The 18651-nt window shown below is 46.7% G+C and overlaps 1 protein-coding gene across 8 annotated transcripts in view; it reads left to right on the top strand.

Moving 5' to 3' along the window:
• The window catches only part of TIAM1 (TIAM Rac1 associated GEF 1), a 400681-nt gene that overhangs the window by 81627 nt on the left and 300403 nt on the right, over window positions 1-18651 (top strand). For all 8 annotated transcript variants that reach the window (XM_079923442.1, XM_079923436.1, XM_079923437.1 and 5 more), the window contains one exon: window positions 4746-4798. The gene's annotated coding sequence lies outside the window, so the exon portion shown is untranslated. The remainder of the gene's footprint in view (window positions 1-4745; window positions 4799-18651) is intronic.

Here is an 18651-nt window from a genome sequence, read left to right as displayed (position 1 = left end):
TTTAAATTTATTTGTTTTATTTATTTATTTTTGGCTGCATTGGATCTTCTTTGCGGTGCGTGGGCTTCTCATTGCGGTGGCTTCTCTTGTTGCAGAGCACAGGCTGTACGCATGTGGGCTTCAGTAGTTGCAGCACGTGGGCTCAGTAGTTGTGGCTCGTGGGCTCTAGAGCTCAGGCTCAGGAGTTGTGGCGCAGGGGCTTAGTTGCTCCGCGGCATGTGGGATCTTCCCGGACCAGGGCTTGAACCCGTGTCCCCTGCATTGGCAGGAGGATTCTTAACCACTGCGCCACCAGGGAAGGTTGATTTTTATCAGTCTTTTGTAGGCTTCTGTTTGTACCTGGGATCACCTCACAGTGAAGGAATTAGAGAAGAGCTCTGACATGAATCCTAAAACATCTGGAAAGGCATTTACTAGGTCTTAGAGGCACTTTCTCATTGACCCACACAACAGTCCTATGAAGTTCGTACTGAATGGTAAAGGGAGAAGCTGTATGTAGCCCAGAGAGGGTGAGCCACATATTCTCGGTCACACAGCAGGTGAGGGGTGGAGCTGGGCTCAGGCCACGTACACACATGTCTGTAAGGTAAGGGCTGACTCCATAGTGGGGATCGCCCCTGCCTCCAGATGGGGCCCCTGCCAGCAGCTCTGGGGCATTTCCTGTTGGGTCAGCTCTGCTAGTCTGCTGCTTTCCCTCCTCCTGCTTTGCTGCCTTCCACACTCTCCCTTGCCTCCATGCTCCAAGCTCTTCAGAACAACAGGATGAGATTCTCCTTAGCCCGGAACTGTTTTTGCTATTGCTTGTGCATCCGAGCACCTGGTGAGCTGATGAGCTTTCGAAATGTCGCCTGAGTGTTGGGAGCGAGCCGTGAGTGATGAGCTGTGAGTGCCTTGCGGGAACATACCATCGCAGCTGCCTCCCTGGGGCGGGTGGTGGTGGGCCGAGGGGAGGCCATGGTTCCTCCTGCAGCCCGGCCCCTCAGAGAGGGCAGGAGGCTGTATTCCTGCTCCTGCAGCTGGCACGTAGTCCCCACTGTCAGCCTGGTCATTTTTCTTCTCCTGGGCACACGGTGACTGTTTCTGTGCTATGTTTCTCTTTTTTTAAAAAAATTTATTCATTTATTTTTGGCCGCGTTGGGTCTCCGTTGCTGCGCGCGGGCTTTCTCTAGTTGTGGCGAGCGGGAGCTACTCTTCATTGCGGTGCGTGGGCTTCTCACTGCGGTGGCTTCTCTTGTTGCGGAGCATGGGCTTTAGGCACGCAGGCTTCAGTAGTTGTGGCACGTGAGCTCAGTAGTTGTGGCTCACGTGCTCTAGAACGCAGGCGCAGTAGCTGTGGTGCACGGGCTTAGTTGCTCCGTGGCATGTGGGATCTTCCCGGACCAAGGCTCGAACCCGTGTCCCCTACATTGGCAGGCAGATTCTTATCCACGGCGCCACCAGGGAAGTCCCCTGTGCTGTGTTTCTCTTACAGTGCTGGCTCTCCATTTATGGGTTAACTTTTGAGAATACAATTAAATTTTTGACCTTTTTCTTTCTGGATTTCTCTTTTCAGAAAAATGCACATGTATACAAAGTTCCGCATATCAATCCTGGATTTTCATGGGAACCCTTACCCTCGGGGCCTCCTTGAACACATCTCGTTCCCCATACACATACCAGGAAATCTAGCTTAAATTGGGTCCCTAGGGCTTCTCTGGTGGCACAGTGGTTGAGAGTCCGCCTGCCGATGCAGGGGACATGGGTTCGTGCCCCGGTCCGGGAAGATCCCGCATGCCGCGGGGCGGCTGGGCCCGTGAGCCATGGCCGCTGAGCCTGCGCGTCCGGAGCCATGGACGCTGAGCCTGCGCGACCGGAGCCTGTGCTCCGCGACGGGAGAGGCCACAACAGTGAGAGGCCCACGTACCGCCAAAAAAAAAAAAAAAAATTGGGTCCCCTACTAACCACCACCAATTGAGGGTAAATATGGAAAATTAAAGTTTTGATTCTCTGCCCCTCTTCTTTTTCCATTGCTGTCAGTCAGAAGCTGGGCAGGAAAGTATAAGGCACAGTCAAAGAGGTGACAGAAGAAAGTTCAATAAAGGTGTGTCATGGGGTTGAGAAACAGAAAGGGGGAGTGAGGTACACTGGGGCGATAGGAGGAAACCCCTCTGACTTTGTCCATTCAGACTGTTATAACAGAATAAATGCTATAAATTTCTCATAGTTCTGGAGGCTGGGAAGTCCAAGATCAAGGCACTGGAGGATTCGGTGTCTGCTTCTCGGTTTATAGATGACTGTCACATGACAGAAGGGGGGAGGGAGCTCTCTGGGGTCTCTTTCATAAGGGCGCTAATCCCACTTATGAGTTCTCCACCCTCATGACCTAATCAACTCCCAAAGGCCTCTCCTCCTATTACAATCACATTGGGGATTAGGTTTCAATGTATGAATTTTGAGGGGATATAGTCTATGGCACCCTCCAACCCCTAGAAGTAAGGATAGAGGGAGAGGATCACCTGAGAGAAACTGACCTGTGATGGAGAGACCCCCAGGTGACCCTGCAGGGGGGAAGCAGGGGCATGCATGCTCCTTCCTTCCTTCCCCTCCTCCTACTCTCCTGGCTTCTACTGGTACCTAAGGGGCCAGAGGGCAAGGGAGCCTGGTTGATGCAGGTCATAGAGGTCAGCCTCCCAGGGCACATGTCCCAGTGGTGAGAAGTAATCTAAAGGGCAACCAGAGAATATTTAGTACATCGCCCTTTAGATTCTTAAATAACTTGTATCCTGTGGATGGTACTTTTAAGAGCGCAGGAAGCAGCTCTGTCATCTGTAAATGCTCTCCCTGGGTACTGGGCATCATGGGAAATTGCTTAGCTTGTGCTATGGAGGTTTTGTAATCCTGTTAGTGATTGGAAACTTCCTGTTCTTTTCGGATGCTTTTAAATCCAGTCTTTTACTTTTTTTTTCTATTTTATTTGTATGCCTGTTATTATAAGGTCACTTTAAAAGGCTTCATTATACCTGATGATGATGAACCAGTCTGCTTCAGTATTACAGGGGACTGTATGTCAGTCTCTCATGTGGCATTGTGTTCAAGGGTAGTTTCCCCCTATCTTATGACAGCTTGATGTTTAGAAATGAGCATTTCTGGAGTTTGGAGACAGAGAAATTATGTCAGGAAGCACTTGAGAAATTAAAACGTGTTATGCAGTGCAAGGTTTTACGAGGCAGCGGGGGTGACTGACGTCACCGAGGCTGGATCTGGGAGTCGGGAATCTGTTACTGGCACCAGCTCATACTTGCTCTGTGACTTCGGGCACCACCTCTAGGCATTTCTGTTTGTAAGGTGGAGTTAACGCTACAAACAAAGACTCTCTCCTTAAGCAGACTTCAGTCGGGTTCCTCTGAGTCCTGTTTTTGTCTAGATCTGGACCTTGGCTCCTGTCCTGTCTTTGGCCTGCCTAGCCCAATTTTAGCAAGAATCCTGCTAAGTCAGTTCAGAGAGAATCACCCGCTCTTGATATGTGATCACCCTCGATATCTGATCACCCTAGGCTACCTTCAGCAAAAATCCCATTGCTTGTTTGTTAATAAGAAGCCCCCTACCCTGCTGTCTCCTCTGAGTAATTTTCTGTCCACTGACTGCCTCACTTCGCTTGATTGCTGTAAATCCTCAGGTGTCTTTGCTGTATTCAGAGTTGAGCCCCATCTCTCTCCTATTTTGCAATAGACCTAAAAAAAGTCTTTCTTACCATTTTAATAAGCATCAGAATAATTTTTTCTTTAACTTTACCCACCAGAAAACCTTGGAATTGTTCAGGATCCTCAAGGACCACCGATCCAACCCCACCCAATGTCGAGAGTGATGTGGAGGTCACTGTGAGGTGTCTAGTAACTCAGGGCAGCAAATGAGGACCCCATTCACTCCCTTGGGGGCTGGTTCTCATTGTAGAGAAGCTCTGTCTCTGTTTCAAGCTCAAAATCTGCCTCCACGTATACTCACTGATCTAAATTCTGCCTTTCCTCAAAACCTGTTCTTCCTTTATTTAAGTGAATAATTTAGCTTCTTAAATTGTAGCCATCTTAATGAAGATAATTTTAAGCTGTGTCTTTTCTTTTTTTTAAATTTATTTACTTATTTTATATTTATTTTTGGCTGTGTTGGGTCTTCGTTGCTGCACGCAGGCTTTCTCTAGTTGCGGTGAGCGGGCTTCTCATTGCAGTGGCTTCTCGTTGTGGAGCACAGGCTCTAGGCACGCGGGCTTCAGTGGTTGTGGCACACGGGCTTCAGTAGTTGTGGCATGTGGGCTCAGTAATTGTGTGGCACATGGGCTTAGTTGTTCCACGGCATGTGGAATCTTCCCAGACCAGGGCTCGAACCCGTGTCCCCTGCATTGGCAGGCGGATTCTTAACGACTGCACCACCAGGGAAGCCCCTAAGCTGTGTCTTTATTGCCTTTCTTGCTTTCAACAGGACTCTGAGCCTGGTTGAACCTATGTTTCCCACTCTGGGAAGATGCATAAGGGTGATGCCTCGGAGGTCTTCTCTCTGTGGACCGTGTCTTTATTTCCTGAACTCTTGGGTTGCCCTGTTCCTCTGCTTCTAATTCTAAGTCCTTTATTTCTTTCCTCTTTTAGCTCTTGCTGATGCCTTGTTTGATACAAGTTTATAAATGATGTGCTTCTTTTCCTTTCATGAAGTAAAGTGCATGGGATTTGTGAAAGCTGTTTGCCACTTACAAGTCTTTTCTTTTTTTAAATTTTCAGATTGATGGCTATTTTCCAGATGTTCACATTATCAGAAGCCTGACCTCCACACGGTATGTATGCTCTGAAGGACCTTTTAGGTATATATAAAGAGTATATAAATACATTAACTTTTTAATTTACTTGTTTATCATTTAGCCCTAAATCTGTCCTTGGTGTTTGTTGAGTTTCACCCCCTATTCTTTCACCTCATTCATGGGTATATTTGAAAAGCAGTGACTTCTACAGGATCAAAACAACCAAAGTTATTTTCTTGAAGAAAGAATTTTAGGATGAAGATTTAAAAAGAAAATCAGATTTACTTATAAATATTTCAATATGGCTCTGAAAAGATAGGGATTCATTTTGTTAAAACATCAACAGAATACTATTATCACACGTAAGAAATGAACAATAATTCATTTCTTAATATCACTGAATATTCATGTTCAGATTTCTTTGATTGTCTAAGAAATATTTTTTCACAGTTAGTTAAAAATACCTCAGAGTAATCAAAGGATTTAAACAAAGTCCACACATTGCATTTGGTTAATATGTCTCTTAAGTCTCTTTATTTATTTATTTAATAACTTTATTTTATTTTATCTCCATTTTTGGCTGCATTGGGTCTTCTTTGCTGCACGTGGGCTTTCTCTAGTTGCAGCGAGCAGGGGCTACTCTTTGTTGTGGTGCACGGGCTTCTCATTGCGGTGGCTTCTCTTGTTGCAGAGCACGGGCTCTAGGCGCACAGGCTTCAGTAGTTGTGGCATGTGGGCTCAGTAGTTGTGGCTCACAGGCTCTAGCGCTCAGGCTCAGTAGTTGTGGCTCACGGGCTTAGTTGCTCCGTGGCATGTGGGATCTTCCCGGACCAGGGTTTGAACCCATGTCTCCTGCATTGGCAGGTGGATTCTTAACCACTGAGCCACCGGGGAAGCCCCTAAGTCTCTTTTAATATGCAGGTTTCCTGTCCCTCTCTTGTTCTGTCTTTTTTTTTTAATTAAAAAACATTCTAAAAATTTTTTAAAATGGCATACTTTTAAACTTATTTACTTAAAAAAATCTTAAATTTAGTTTTGGCTGTGCCACAGGGCATGCGGGATCTTCCCTGACCAGGGATTGAACCCGTGCCCCCTGCATTGGGAGCATGGAGTCTTAACTGCTAGACCACCAGGGAAGTCCTCTTGTTCTGTGTTGTGATATATTTGGTCAAGAAGCTGGATCTTTTGGATATTTTGAATCTCTTGGATCGGGATCTGTGTGTTTCCCCACAATGTAGATTTTGTTGCCAACATTCTGGTGTTGTCATTTAATGTGGGTTTTTTTTTTATAATAAAGGTTTTAAAAAAATTTTTTTTATTTTTGGCTGAGTTGGGTCTTCGTTGTTGTGCGCGGGCTTCTCATTGCAGTGGCTCCTCTTGTGGAGCACGGGCTCTAGGTGCGCAGGCTCAGTAGTTGTGGCACGCGGGCCCTAGAGCATGCGGGCTTCAGTAGTTGCAGGGCGTGACCTTAGTAGTTGTGGTGCGCAGGCTCAGTAGTTGTGGCGCACGGGCTTAGCTGCTCTGCGGCATGTGGGATCTTCCTGGACCAGGGATCGAACCCGTGTCCTCTGCATTGGCAGGGGGATTCTTAACCACTGCACCACCAGGGAAGCCCTAATGTGTTTCTTTGTCCCCAAAATGTCCTATAAACTAAAGTCTTGATCAGATTTAGGTTCAAATTTGGGGACAAGAATATTTCATACATGATAGTGTAACTTCTGTCAGGTGACATATTCTGAGTGTCACCCAGTTCAGAAGACCAGCCACATGGTAAAGTAGAAGCTGTTTCTGTGAGGGAGAAACACTTGTAGCTTGAGAACAAAGGTTGCTGCGAGCTAATTCCTACCTCCTGTATCTAGTCTTGATTTTCATCTTGGAAGAATACTCTTGGGTATGAAGGGCTATGCTCCATGTCTTGGTGGGTAGTTTCAGATCTACCAGCTTGCTTTGCTTATTCCTGCCATTTCTTACAAGAGTCTCCTAAGTGTGCTCTGCCTCACCCCTCCTAACTAGGACGCTGTGGACCAGAACTGGGGTAGGCGACTTACAGCCCACGGTTCTGTTTTTATAAATAAATTTTTATTGGAACACAGCCACGCCTGTTTTTTTATGTATTGTCGGTGGTTGCTTTAATTGCTACAGTAGCAGAGTTGAGTAATGGCCTGAACAAAGCCTGAAATATTTACTATTTGGCCCTTTACAAAAAGAAAGTTTGCTGACCTCTGGGCTGGAAGGTAAGCAGAGGATGAATAAGGCTTTAGCGTATGGAGCAAACAAAAATATTTTCTCATCACTGAAATGCCACTCAACCTGAGTACCTGTGAATGTGAAATTCTGTGGCTCACAAATTGTGCCTTAAACCATTAAGATAATTTTGTTTTTCTTTGTTCATTTTTCTACCCATTAGATGACATCATCCTTCTACTTGCCTGGAAATACAATTCAACACGGGTGGGTTCACATTTAATAATGGTGACATTTTACTGGGCAGATAACTGACTTAGTAATCTCCAGATTCAGCATTTGAGTCCTGATTTGCTATACCCTCTTCCTTAGATAGTATAAAGCTTTCTCTTCCACCAGTGTGCTCCTGTGTGGTTTGTTTTCGCCTTTGTATGATGAAGAATTCTCCATCCTTTCAATGAATGTCTCATGCTAAGGGTTTTCAAAATAAGTAGACTTGCATTTTTTTCTCCTAAATGGAACGCAGCTAATTTTATCGAAACTATTCCTTTTGTCTTTTGTCTATATTGTATGCTACATTATTATGGATGGCTTTGGAATTCTTCGTGTAAAAAAAACAATTGAAATACAGTTAAAATATACATGACTTTTTTTTCTTAATTGCATCTTAATGTACTAAAAACTAGAGTGTAATTATTAAAAATGATAGAAGGAAAGAATTAAAACAATAAAATTGCTTAGAAAAGCTCCTGTTTCATAATGCATTCGGAAATAATTGGTATCATAATGTGTAATTCACAATCTTTCTTTGAAGTATGAAGCTTAAGCTTGGGTGGGCAGGGGACCTCTTAGGACGTGGTGATGTCTGAATTAGTTCCTTCAGTAGCACTTCTGAATCTGTACACAGATTGTAGCCTCTTGCTACCTGCCTTGTTGTGTGTTTTTGTTTGTTTGTTTTTTTGTGATAGAGAGAGGTACTTCCTAGAGGAAGGGCTAGGACAGAGGGTCCTCTAATGCTTTACCAGACACCTCCTACTGCCCTGTTGATTAGGGAAGGGAGGAGGAGAGAAACTGCTTAATATAGGCTGTGGCTTTCGCTCAGGCCACAGGGTAGTTTCCTGGGCAGTTGACGTAGACCAAGCAGAGGACCTTTTTGCCCAGGTGTCAGGTAAGCCTGGGGCTTATGCTTCAAACAGGCTGAGAAGCCTCCTTGACTTATTTTCTAGACTCATCCCCTCATCTGGCCCTGAGGATCTTATTGCTGAGATGGCCAGAGTTGATGAATCCAAGAAGCAGCACCATCAGGAAAAAGAGGGAAAGGGATTGGACTCCCAGGCTTGGAGTCTGAGCCTCAGTTTGCCTATGGCCCAGGCATTTGTCTCCCCGAGCATTGGGAGACAAGAACACACAAGGAATCAAATAAGGAGAGAACATTCCAGGCAGACCTGAGCTTTTTTTTTTTGTTTTTTTTGCGGTATGTGGGCCTCTCACTGTTGTGGCCTCTCCCATTGCGGAGCACAGGCTCTGGACACGCAGGCTCATCGGCCATGGCTCACGGGCCCAGCCGCTCCACGGCATGTGGGATCTTCCCAGACCGGGGCACGAACCTGTGTCCCCTGAATCGGCAGGCGGACTCTCAACCACTGCGCCACCAGGGAAGCCCCAGACCTGAGCTTTTATTCGCTACTCCTTTGGTTCAAGCGTTCCTTGCCCAGGACCCACCATATCCAGGCTCCTTCTCAGAGCAGTGGTGGTGCTGGTGGTGCTGGTGATGGGGGTGCTGGTGGTGCTGGTGGTGATGGTGGTGGCGATGGTGATGCGGGTGCTGGTGGTGCTGGTGATGGGGGGAGTGCCATTCACCACAGCTGGTGCTGATTCCTGAGCCCCAGCCTGCTGGGGGAAGTTAGCTCTGTAAAGGGGTTGAGGTCAAGACAGTCACACCAGAGCTTATCTTTTGAAAGAGTTGTACTGGGGGTGGCAGGCTGGGGAGGCAGCACTGCCCAGTATACTTATTTGAAGAAGACCATTGCTGTTCAGAAATTTGGGGCCTCTTTTCTGGAAATAGCTTTTAGAGTCTGGGGTGTATTCTTTGGAATATCTTCATCAATGGCCAATTTTTCTCTTTTTGGATGGCTTTGATCTTTCAGTAGAATTCTTTTAGAAAAACCTGTTTTTCTTGTTTTAATTTTTTTTTCGGTAAAATTCAAATGTCACCTTCCCAGACAAGCCTCCCTGAGAACTGAATATGAAGTAGCAGCCCCTCCACACACACACTCCCCACCCCCCCATCACCCGCTGTGTTCGTCGCCCGTCCTTCCCAAGGTCACCGATGGCCCGTGACCTCAATCAGGGGCTGCCACGGCTCTCAGAGACAAGTCTGCCACACAGCGTAAGTTCTTCAGTTGGATAGTGTCTTAAAAATAGTTTTCCAAGGTGACTACATTGAGGGAATAACTGAGATTCGGAAATATGTGTTCTGATCTATCTTGGGGACCAAACCAAACCAAACCAAGACAGTCTCCTCATCAAATCTCATGTGTTGGCATGGTCTGCAATGTGGGGGCTCAGGCAGGGTGCAGGGTGTCTATCTAACTGTGGTTTTTGACCTTAGGAGCCCCTCCTCTCTCCACCGCGCCCCCAGCACAGTTTCACTTGGGTAACCAGGAGATTCACCCCGATCAGAGACTCTCTCCCTCAGAGCTGCTGACACTTTGGGCTGGATACTTCCCTGCGGTGCAGGCTGTCCTGAGCTTTGTGGGATGCCCGCTAGATGCCAGTACCCTGCCCCACCCGTGACAACCGAAGTGTCTCCAGACATTGCCAGATGGCCCTTGGGAAGTGGAGTAAAGTTGCCCTGGTTGAGAACCACTGGTCTAGTGATACACTGTCATACCCAAGACTCTGCCGTTAACCTTTTACACCATCCTTTATCATTTCCATTAGTGTGGATCAAATTTGCTTATGTGTAAGAAAGTACTTTGAAACAATAGCATGTTGTTCAAATTTGGATTATGTTGATGACTGAAGTTTTGTTTCGTAACCTACATTTGTGGTTACAGTTTCTTTGTCACCATCGTCCCCAGTTTTTCCCTTTGTCATTTATGAAATATTCTCCTCCACTGCCGATATGTTTTCCCTCACCCAACCAAGGAGGATGTCGTCCTTTGCTAATGCGTTGTGTGAGTTTGACACCAAAGATCACAGTCTTGGCTGGAAGAAATCTTGAAGGATTTTTAGGCAATAAATGTCCAATGATGTCCACGTCATCATTATCATTTTGTCCATTCCCGCTGAAGAAACTAAGGCCCAAGGAGGGACAGGGATTCACCTAAGTTGTGGTTACCGGCAGAGCCATGACTGTATGGGTGTTTCTGGGGAATTTTCTTACACTTTTGTTTTCTGTGCGGTTAATGCTGTGATTGGCAGAGTTCTCGGGGGGCTCTTACCTGTCCCGTGAGCCCCTTGCTGGAGCCTGAACATTAAGTGTCCCTGTCCTAGGCTTGCCACAGGCCTTGCTAACAAAAAGTTTTCAAAAAAGATGATCAGGGAAGAAATTAGGGGAGTTGGAGAAAGGGAGGGACAGAGGAGTGCTCTGAGGAGACATTTAATGAAAATGGGGAAACTGTGTGAGAAAAACAATGCAAAGGAAATAAGAAGAGGAGGAAAGGGGAACCTCTGATAAAGGAACCAAGGAATTCAATCAACCAAATGCAGTGTGTGGATCTTGTTTAGACGTTGATTTGAACGGACCAACTCTGTGTGTGTGTGTGTGTGTGTGTGTGTGTGTGTGTGTGTGTTGAAACAGGATTGAATAGTTGAATTGGATTATGGGTCCATGGGGATTATGTCCTCATACAACTTGCCGTAGTAAAAAGTTAAAAAGAAATGGAAAGCTGATCAATTTCAGTACATTATCAACTTCTTTGCAATGACACAAAATATAAATAGTGTGAGACATTTGTTAATTTGTAAGTCTTACCTTAAAGAGGCTCTTCCGAGCCTAGCCAACGCTCTCCAGTTTTCCTGGCAAGGTCCCTTTGCCCTGGGTACAGGCACATGTGGAACTCGAGCTGGAGGAAGCTTGTCCTCACCAGGTGGGCAGGGCGCCTGCCTTTCCAGTGGCCCCTGCCCTCGCTCCCCTGATCCCCACGCCAGCAGAGAGCCTGCAGTGTCCCTGGTCAGTTGTGGTCCTCCTGGGAAAGAAACACGAGGGTCTTCCTCCCTGACTGTCCCTGTGCCTTTCTGCCCCGTCCCAGAAATGGTCTGTGGGACCAACTTATTTTTTCCACATATATTTTATTATTTAAATATTATGTAAGTAATATATGCTCTTTGTAAAAACCATGCACAATAAAAATGAAAGTTCCTGTCCTTCTCTCTTTCCCCTCCCATTGATTTTATTGCCTTTTCCAGAAATACATAAATATTTATAATAAAGTTTTTAGGTCTTTTTTGGTTATTACCAGCATGTCAGAGTTTTATTTTCTTTCTTTAATTTTTAATGATGCAAAAATGTCTTTTAAGCAGTCACAGAAAATTGGGAGTATAGCCCCAAAGAATTTTCTTTCCTCCACCCCAACCCCCAATCAACTTTTGCCTGTTCTTCTCATCATGTCCTTATAAGTGAAAGGATCTAGTTCGAATGAGATGTTACATTTAGTTGTCATGTCTCTGAGTACCTGTTATGAACTATGCCTTGTTCTAAACCCTAGGAATGTATCAGCAAAAAATACACACGATAATCTGTCTTTGTGGAGCTTGCATTCTAGTAGGGGAGACAGAAAAACAATAAATGTAACAAATACTAAATCTTGTAGCATGGTATGAGATAAATGCTATAGATCAGGGCTCCCCGACACTCGGGCCGTGGACCGGTACTGGGGCCTGTTAGGAACCGGGCCGCACGGCAGGGGGTGAGCGGCGGGCCAGCGAGCGAAGCTTCATCTGCCGCTCCCCATCGCTCCCCATCGCTCCCCATCGCTCGCATCACCGCCTGAACCATATCCTCCCCCCAGCCTCCCTGGTCTGTGGAAAAATTGTCTTCCACAAAACTGGTCCCTGGTGCCCAAAAGGTTGGGGACCGCTGCTGTAGATAAAAGCCTAGCAGGGCACGGGGTCATTGGGCTGCCATTTTAAATACATTGCTCAGGACCAGCCTGATGAGAAAGGGCTTTTGGACGAACACTGAAAGGAAGTGTGGATATCAAGGAAGAATGCTCGGGAAGAGATAATAAGCCAGTGCCAAGGCTTTGAGGAGAGAGCATCCCGGTGTGTGTGAGCAAGGAGGCCAGTGGGCCAGGTCTTTCAGTCTCTGTAGGCCAGTTAATTCTCCACCAGCCCCCGCTTTGGGCTGATGCCTTTTTTTTTTTTTTTTTTTTTTTTTGCGGTAAGCGGGCCTCTCACCGCTGTGGCCTCTCCCGTTGCGGAGCACAGGCTCCGGACGCGCAGGCTCAGCGGCCATGGCTCACGGGCCCAGCCGCTCCGCAGCATGTAGGATCTTCCCGGACCGGAGCACGAACCCGTGTCCCCTGTATCGGCAGGTGGACTCTCAACCACTGCGCCACCAGGGAAGCCCCCTGATTCCTTTTTAACTCATGGAAATGTCTTCATTCTACTCCTGCTCTTTCATCTGATGACTTTTTCTAGGTTCCACCTTTTCTTATATTTCTTGACATTCCCCATTGAAGTTCTCTCTTGTCCTCATGAGTGAGATTTCGGACTATGATTTTGTTGATCCTCTTTGCCACTTCCTGTCTGACTCTGCTTTAACTTGCCCCTGGCCCATCTTCTTTCCCCCGTTGCCTGTTGCTTTGCCTTTTTCTTCGCCTTTCTTAGCACTTTTTGCCTTTGAGAACTTAACCCACCCTCCCTTCCCCAATAGTGCTTACTCTGGAGCAGGTGTTGTTCTAAGCGCTTAACAGTTGTTAATTAATTTAATCATCAGTAGCAACCTTGGGTGATAGGTACTATTTTTTTATTCTTTTAATTTTATGAGTGAGGAAATTGAAGTACAGAGAGAATATGTAATTTGACCATGGTAACACAGCTGGGAAGTGCTGGGGCTCAGCCCCAGGCCATTTGCTTCAAGCACATGGGCTCTCATCCACTGTGTGATGGACACACGTCCACACGTGTCCTCTCTACTGAGCTTCAGCCCAGTCACTCCAGTTTCTGGGGGATTCACAACAAATAACCACAAACTTAGGGTCTTACAACAACGCACGTGGACTTCCCTGGTGGCGCAGTGGTTAGGAATCCACCTGCCAATGCAGGGGACACAGGTTCGAGCCCTGGTCCAGGAAGGCTCCACATGCCACGGAGCAACTAAGCCCACGCGCCGCAACCACTGAGCCTGCGCTCTAGAGCCCGTGAGGCACAACTACTGGTGCCCGCGTGCCTAAAGCCCGTGCTCCAGAACAAGAGACGCCACCGCAGTGAGAAGCCCACACACCGCAACAAAGAGTAGCCCCCACTCTCCGCAACTAGAGAAAAACCCGCGCGCAGCAACAAAGGCCCGAAGCAGCCAAAAATAAATAAATAAAATAAATTTATTAAAAACAAAAAAACCCCACATGCTTATGATCTCACAGTCCTGTGAGTCAGGAGTCTGGGTGCACCTGAGTGGGTCTTACAAGGCTATAATCAAGGTGTTGGCCAGGCTGCATTCTCATCTGGAGGCTGGTCTGGGGAAGAAACTGCCTCCAAGCTCATTCACGTGGTACCAGAATTCATTTCCCTTCAGCTGTGGGATGGAGAGGCCTGGATTTCTACTGACTGTCAGCTGGAGGTCACTCAGCTCCCAGGGCCCACCCGTAGTTCCTGCCACACGGCCCCGTCCACAGGCAGTTCACAACCTGGCAGTTTGCTTTTCAAAGGCCCAGCATGCTAACGTGGACTCTTACATAGTGAAATGTCATCAGCGGAGTGACATCCCATCACCTTTGCTGTATTCCATTGGTCAAAGTCAAGTCATAGGTCCCGCCCACAATCAAGGAGAGGGGCTTGTCCAAAGGTGAGGATGCTTGAGTCATCTGAGGATGTGCCCTCCATAGCATGGCTTACTGATCTGGGAAATACACCTTGAAACCAGAATTCACTATTTTCCCTCTTCCAACTTCCTGGTATCTGTTAGTGTTATCACTGGTCTTCCAGCCACCAGATTTTCAGTGTGAGTGTTAGCATTGACCCCTCTTTTTCTTTGTTATTTTTATTTCACTTATTTCATGTTGCACCTTTCACTTTTTAAGTCCTCTCCAGTTTTCTTTGAAGTGTCCTTGAAATCTGTCTTCCTAAACACTGACTTGCATCTCTATCTCTCTCTGTCTCTGTCTCTGTCTCTGTCTCTGTCTCTGTCTCTCTCTCTCTCACACACACACACACACACACACACACACACACACACACATACTGGTATTGCATCTCCCCTAGAGTCTGATGTTAGCCTAATTGTCCAACCTTTTCCCAGTTAGCAGGTTGCTTCGCTATTTTGTTGTCATCCTGTTGGTTCAGAGCATGTCTGTTCCTCCAGGAATGTCCTCAGCACCCCTCTTCCATTCTTTTCCAGCAGATTCCACCTCACCCCCTGCCCCCCAGCCCCGAGCCCCCTTGACCACTCCTTTCTCTGAGCCCCACTTAACGCCTGGTGCTTTCCACCCTGGCTTCGTGTTGGAATCATCAAGGTCACTTCAGTTGGATTACTCAACCATGTATAGACTTGGCCAAGTTCCCTCTTCACAGAACATATATATTTTTTATTAAAGTAATGTCGGGTGAATTATCTGAATTTAAAAATGCATGAGAAAAATATGATCTATTAAATCAAGCATGCGGTCTGTCTGGCAGCCTGAACCACCCAGCCCGCCTGGCCCTTTGGCCGGCTCTGCCTGGGGTTGGGAACCCCAGATATCAGCAGGCGTGACGGATGGGCAGCGCCAGCGTGCCTGTGGCCCAGCTGACGGGCTGCGCCTGCTGCTGGAGCCCTGATTTATGTTCACCTCGGAGCTGCAGATCACCCCATGGTATAACACAGACGACAAGGCCTGTCTTAGCTTGTGGGGCCTCAGCCCTATCCATCTTGTGTGAACTTTTTTCCCTCTTAAATTCTCAGTTTGGCTTCTTAGCTTAATTGGCTTCTGGACGGATTAGGCGCTGTTTAGCGATGTCTGAGGTCCGCAAGGACTGTTTTGATGGACTCTTCAAGAGGGAAAAGCTGATCCTCTCCCTCTTGGCCCCTCTGTGGGTCAACCCTGTTCTTTGCTGGGTCTGTTGGTTGCATGCCGTGTGCTCTGCACTTTCCTAAATCCTGGGAAGCAAGATGGGTGGGAAGCAGGGCACCCATGAGAAAAAGCAGGCCTTCCTAACAGCAGAACTGGAGGAAGAAGCTGTGGTTATATAGGACCAAGGAAACATGTTGGAGAAGTATCTTGGACTTGCTTCTCTGGAATAGGAGAGAGGCTCTGTTGCTTGTGATGGGGAAGGTGGGAGGGGCCCCTTTTGAAAGGAGCTGGTTTGGGAGGATTCCAGTTCTTTTGGTGGGATATAGAGTTGGCTTTATATTCTGGGAGGGAGGGAGTTGAGTCCTGCCTCTGTCTAATAACAACCAGCGGGCGAAAGGGCAGCCGTGCTCCCCACGGGCCAGGGCGTCCTGCCTTCTATAGCTGCATCCTCCACGGGTAGCTCCTTCCACCATCCCGTAGATTCTTCAGGGAGGGAAGAGGCCGGGTGTGTGGTTGCTGCCTGATACCAGACTGGTTGCCCAACGAGAGTCCCCAGGCCCCGTGCACTTTCCTTCTTTTTTTACAGCCTGCCAGGTATTTGCTTTTCTGCCTAATCCAATTATGCCAAGGTGTGGCCATTTTTTGCTTAGTCTTGGTCAGTTGGCAGGGAACTCTCCTGGTACTTTATATAGTACATTGCCCTGATGCCAAACCCAGTCCTCCCCAAGGAAGAAAAGGGACTTTTGTTGTGACACCTGCCAAGCAGTTTTCTCTGTGGAAGTAGCTGGTATTTTTCTGTGGAAACTTTGTGGAGGGAACTAGCAGTTATTAAAAAGGAAAACAAAACAACAGCTACTATTTTTTTCAAGCACCTACTGTGTCTGGCATTGGACTAAGTCCTTAACATCCATTGCTTCATTGACTCGGAACAGTCTGAATAGGTGGATGCTGTTGACGCATATGCTCTTGTAGATGGGGAAACTGAGGCTGGGAGACATCAAGTCCCTTGGTCACAGGGATCTTCAGGAGTGAAAGTCAGGAGACTTAACTGGGTAGAGCTGGACTCTGACCCAAAAAACCCATGCCAAAATTTGGGTATCTGCCAGCCTGTCTTGTAGAGGTTGTCTGTGCCTTCTGATAGCCGTCACAGTTCTGAATGTGGGTTCCTGAGCCATAGGGAAGTTGCAGCCTGAGGTCACAGGTGGAGTTGAGAGTGAATGTTTGCAAAACACCTCTATAGTTGGCCGGTTATGTGTTGGGGCCAGTTATGCCTGAGTGTTGTGTTGCTTAATCTTACATGTCAACTTGACTGGGCTACCTGGTGCCCAGATATTTGGTTCAAATATTTTTCTGAGTGTTTCTCTGAGGATGTTTTTAAATCGACAGAGTAAAGCAGATTGCTCCATGTAACATGGGTCCAATCAGTTAAAGACCTAAATAGACCAAAAATCTGACCCTCTCCCCACAAAGGCGGAATTCCTCCTGCCTGACTTCACTGTCAAGCTGGGACATTAGTCTTTTCTCCTGCCTTTGGCCTTGGATGGGAGCTATACCCTCAGCTCTCTTGGGTCTTCCGCTTGCCAACTGCAGATCTTGCATTTGTCAGCTTTTGTAATTGTGTGAACCAATTCCTCATAAAGAATCTCTCTCTCTCTCTCTCTCTCTCTCTATATATATATATATATATATATTTTTTTTTTTTTTTCTTCTTCCTGTGTCTCTAGAAAACCCTGACCAGCGCAAGCACTCATCCTGGGTCACCGCCCATCTCCATATTTCTCAGGTCAGCAGTCATCCAGCTACTGTTCCTATAGGTGCTGCAGGGAAGCATCTGAGCCATAGTCTTTTTACTTCCATTTGGTTTCCTTCATCTTTATCTCTGAACTCACAGCTCAATTTTGAACGCAGAGAGCTCCTTCTTACATTCTTCCTCCTTTTCCAATTATTTTTCAGTGACTTTAGTAAGGAAAAATGCTTCCCCCTTTCACTACTTTCTCCATTTTCTCTGCCTTTTTTCAATCATTTTCTCTTCTTTCCTCTACTCCCCTTGCTTTTCTTTCTTACTCTTATCCTATTTAGAATCCAAAATAGCCCGAATAATTGTGGTTCGGAAGGTTCAAGGTAGTATTGGTATCTTTAGTTTTAACATGAAATTCTTAATAATAAGCAAGACCACTGGTCTCAAGCCCACTCCAGAATTTCCAAGAATGTCTCCAGCCACCCTATTTTTTTCTGATTAAATCTACTTTTCTTTTTCTTTTTTTTAAGATTTATTTATTTATTTGTTTGGGTGGTTGCGCTGGGTCTTAGTTGTGGCAGGCGGGTCCCTTAGTTGCGGCTCACAGGCACCTTAGTTGCGGCAGGCGGGCTCCTTAGTTGTGGCGTGTAAACTCTTAGTTATGGCATGCATGTGGGATCTAGTTCCCTGACCAGGGATTGAACCCGGGCTCCCTGCATTGGGAGTGTGGAGTCTTATCCACTGCGCCACCAGGGAAGTCCCTAAATCTACTTTTCTTTAAGCATGAGCTTTTATGCTGAATAAATTGCTTCCTTTTGAACTTTACTGTTTTGCTTTAATTTTACAGCAAGGTTTGCAAGTTTTCTGTTTTTAGCATTTGTTCTCATTGAAGATGTGCAGCACACCTATTACATTTGGATTGAAAAGGCCTTGTGGACTAGCTGAGGGTGCCCGGGCTGCCGCCTTGGGGCCTATCATTGTAATGGGAAGTCTTCTGTGTCTCATGGCCTGATTGTGGTGAATGACTACCTCCCATTGGTATGTTGGGGATGCTCTGTATTTCTTTTCTGTTTCCTTTACCTTCTCTGCACCTTTCTCATTCATACCTCATCGTTCCCTGGTCTTCGCTCAGTGATACCCAGAAACTTGCCCTTGATCGTGCAGTCCTTGTGCACCTTGAAAGCCAGTGTGTAAGCTTCCATTGGAGGCCCAGTGAGCTCTCCAAAAGTGAGCATCAGTGAATCGTAGCATAGGACAGAAGGAATGGTGCATCTTGCCTCTGCCCTTGGAATGGGGGTCTGGGTCACGAGGCGTGGTATAGCCAGAATTCACATACTGATCTTCAGTAGGTAACAGCACAAGAGGTTGCTTATAATTTTCAGCTGCAGAAATTTCGGCTAAAGGCAGAGTTAGTTTAAACAACACCCCATGCCCCCAAACCACCCTCCCCAAAACCCAAACCAGAAAGGCAGCTACCGAAACCCCAGTCTCCCCTTCGTTTCCCTCTTCCCTGTGACTGTATTCATTTCCCTGTATCAGGGAGGGCTAACTGATAAACTCATTGGATATATTCCAACTCAGGAGGCAATGAATGGTAGTCTTAAGTTAATTCTTGGATTTTACAAGCATTTGGGCTATCCTAGGTCTCCTATGAAGAGAACAGGCTTTTGGATGTTGCCAGGAGTTTGAGTGTCTGAGATCTTTGCCAGGTAGGCTGTGGTGGGGAAGTGTTTGTGACAATAGCCAGAATT

Source organism: Stenella coeruleoalba, assembly GCF_951394435.1.
Source record: "Stenella coeruleoalba genome assembly, chromosome: 5".
NCBI lineage: Eukaryota > Metazoa > Chordata > Mammalia > Artiodactyla > Delphinidae > Stenella > Stenella coeruleoalba.
This window is presented reverse-complemented; position numbering and strand designations above follow the sequence as displayed.